This window comes from Austrofundulus limnaeus, unplaced genomic scaffold, assembly GCF_001266775.1.
Source record: "Austrofundulus limnaeus strain Quisiro unplaced genomic scaffold, Austrofundulus_limnaeus-1.0 Scaffold10, whole genome shotgun sequence".
NCBI lineage: Eukaryota > Metazoa > Chordata > Actinopteri > Cyprinodontiformes > Rivulidae > Austrofundulus > Austrofundulus limnaeus.
This window is the reverse complement of record NW_013952412.1, coordinates 1,584,993-1,588,753: the sequence shown is the minus strand read 5'-3', so window position 1 is coordinate 1,588,753 and position 3,761 is coordinate 1,584,993.

The window sequence follows — 3,761 nt, the reverse complement described above, 5'->3', positions numbered from 1 at the left end:
GACAAGTGTTGATGGATACAAAAACTGTATGTGGTCGAGGGTTGACTTACTGAGTGTCATTTTACCAAATATTGACTAAAGGGTAATGGTGGTGGTGGGGTGGGGATCATGGGAGCAGAAATGTCAGTGTAATACCTCAGTAAAATTATAGTTGACTCACCTTGACTATGACAGCGATGGGAAATTGCTGTTTAGCAAAGACACAAAATCTTTATCAGGCAAATGCTCTCTCCTACATTCACACATCTCTTGCTCCGGAAAAGTGAAAATTGGTCTCAAGAGTGCAGTGTGTCAAAAAAGAAAAAAAGTTACAAAAATAGAAGAAGAATGAACAAAAACACCTACTCAGAGCTCACACACACACTTCTCTTTTTATACTAGTTTTACTCTCGCTGGGCTCAGTAAGTGAGTCATGGAGCAGCTCTTCAGTTACTAATCATGTGCACGAAACAGAAGAAATCATGCATTGCACACACTCGCTCATGCACACACACACACACACTCATACCCTTGCATATCGCAGACAGTACTGTATAAGATAAGCAGGCCTGATAAAATGCGTGTGAATTGAGTCAGTGACGAACCCGCAAAGGGAGCCGTTTGCTCCATATGGGCTGTAGATCTGAGGCCATTTCTCACTCTGATGAGTTCACTCGCTTCTTTTCTTTTTCTGCAAACACTGAACTCTGCTCACTCCATCCCACCAACTCTAACTCCTTACTGTTTACATCTTTACCGGAGTGTTTGTGTTTTTTTTTTCTGTACTTTAAAACTTTTCAAAAGTCCTTGTGAGTAATTTTACCCCGATTACCTACTCTTGTCCTTGACTCGACTTACTACGACTTTATTCCTTATTTTAAATGATTTAGTTATTGCAAAAGGAAGGAAATTTGAAAAAATATCATCGCTTTTGTGGAATATTTGTGATTTAATTTCACCTTTACTCGCCTCGTTCTGTCAGGGTCACTGGTGCAAATGTCCAGCAGTCACTGTGCGAGAGGCGGGGTTCACTCTGGACAGGTCGCACGTCCATCACAGAGACACAACAAACCACCACTCACACTTTCACATACAGAGACTGTTTGGAGTTATCAGTTAACCTCACCATTGCGTTTTAGAATGTTATATAGAATAATATCTATAAATTTTTCTCAAAAAACTAAATTCATTTGGAACAGAAGCAACCAAAAGTATGAAGGGGAATGGATCATCTTTATTTGATATAAAATAAAACACAATTTTATGCCTTCAGGCCTAAACCTGAAACTTGATTTAAAAATAGGAGTTGAGCCAGTGTGTGTTTATCTAAAACCCAGTGAGCTAATGTTTTGCATCTTTTCATAGAACATTTTAAATAACTGATAAAAACCTTAGTTTTTTACCTACATACTTTAAATTACTGTATTTATTCATGTATGATACTAATCCCACATTTTCCCCTGCAAAATAACTGCATGCAATTCATTCCTTAGACCTCACTAAGACATAATATTTATGATTTTTTTCATTTTATGTTGATTGTGTTAGTGAAAATGTTGGTATTGTACTCGGCAACAATTGTTGCCGTGCTTACATTCACTCTCCTTACGATCAAAAGATGCATGCAAGCATAAAATTCTCAATATATCTTAGCAGAAGACTCTTTAAATACGTACAAAACATTTCAATTATATATGTTTATTAAGATATTTTATTCACTCCATTTTGTACCAGTATGAGGTGGACGTTTCCCTCCGGCAGGGCAGGCAGGAAGTCAAGGGGTGTGGTCATGTGACCATTCACACTAACTACATGAAATTGATATAACTAAAAGTAGACAGCCTATTATACTGTTGTAAAACTTAAACTAGCTGCCCAAAGCCAAAATAACACTTTTAGAGCTTCCAGAAGTGAAACAAAATGTCTGGCAACAATTGTTGCCGGTGGGATTAAACGAAAATCATCCATAAAGTGTGTGTGAGTGTGTGTGTGTGTGTGGGGGGGGGGTAGTATTACTATACACGGGGTATTGATGATTAGATTTTTTATGCTTTTTAAGCTCAAAAAAATGATCCCATTATACATGAATAAATACGGTAAGTAAATCTTAGTTATATTTAAACTGGTTTCAAGTATGAGTCAACTGCCTCTTGTTGATATACATCTTTAGATCACTGATTCCTCTTAACTCCTGACTAGAGGAAAGAAAATAATTCACCTTAAGACAGATCATTATTTTCTCAGTCTCTGCAGGGATTTCTCCCATTGTACATCCAGCTCCGCTTGATCCGTTTCCACCAGCTTCTGTTCCCTTCGTCTCCCCTTTCACCTCCTTCAGCTCTGTGTGGCTCCCTGCCTCCCCTTGCTCCTCCCGCTCTTCTCTCCCCTTATCTGTCCTCACAAACCTGACGTCGCAGTGTGGCTGCGTCTCATCGTAAAGGCAGAGCCATTTAAAGGCTGCTAGATTTTACTTGAAAAGAGGAAAGGGGAAGAAGGAGAACTGGGGAGAGAGAGAGAGAGAGAGAGAGAGAGAGAGAGAGAGAGCATGGACTTTCATCAGGAGAACGTGTGGCGTGTGTGCATGTCCTCCATGAGATAAGTGCTCTGAAGCTTCAAATCCCGGCTGGATGATGCACATTGTTGTGCTTTAATCGCCTGCTGCTGAAGGCAGGAGGTGATAATGTGTGCATGTTTACATTTGTTTCTCTGTAGTGTTAGCAAAATATCTCATGAACCACTGAACAGATCCGACTGAACTGAGTCAACCCCATTCAAGATGGCAAAACAACCTCAGCTAAAACAAAAATGGCTAACTCAGACACTTTTATTGAGCTAAATGTTGGTATATTAGCTGAGAGTCTTCCCCAACACATAATCTTAGTGCTAGCTGATAGCACATTATTTTTTAAAATGTTAGCCACTGGAGTTAACTGTATGTTAGCGAAATGTCTCATAAACTGCTGGATTGACCACTGAACCTCTCAGAAAGTAATGAATGGATGTACATCTGCAACTTATTATTTTGTAAGATGGTCACTACAGCTAGCTGACATTAAAAAAAACACAAAAAGACTATAATTAAGCCATTTCATTGAGCTAAAATAAGGTGAATTATTAGCTGAGAGTCAGCCAAAACAGACAAAACTAATTTTAAGTCCAAACCCTGAAAGATTACTAATGTTCACCTACGCAGAGCTTGAAAAACATCAATCAAAAAAACGATTAAACTGGTTCGTAATGAGTAGAGCATCATTTAAGTCAGGTACACTGTGCAGCTTTCTTGAGTAGAATAATTCTTTAGCCAAGGTTTAACAGGTTTTGGATTTAGTGAAATTACTTGTCATTTTTAGACTGTAATAAAATATGTGTTCTCTCTCCTGCTGGTATCTTGGTTTATATTATCGAAGTGTAAAAGGGAATATAATTACACTTTTGTAGCCTAGTGAATAAAATTAGCCGGAGAAAAGAGGAAAATTAAGTTTTAGCGGAAGAGTAAACTACAAAAGTGAATGAAAAAATTGGATAAACAAAACACACTGAGGACTAACTGTTTTATTAAAGAAAAATACAAAAAGCCACAAAATAATAAAGCATGAGCGATACGGTGGAAGGAGAGAACGATTGCTTGTCAGTGTGCAGAAGAATCGAGGAGTGAGCAGGAGTGACGGAGCAGACACTGAGTCAGAACGGCACAGAACGGGGGGAGTGTGTGTGTGTGTGTGTGTGAGAGAGAGAGAGAGAGAGAGAGAGAGAGAGAGAGAGAGAGAGAGAGAGAGAGAGAG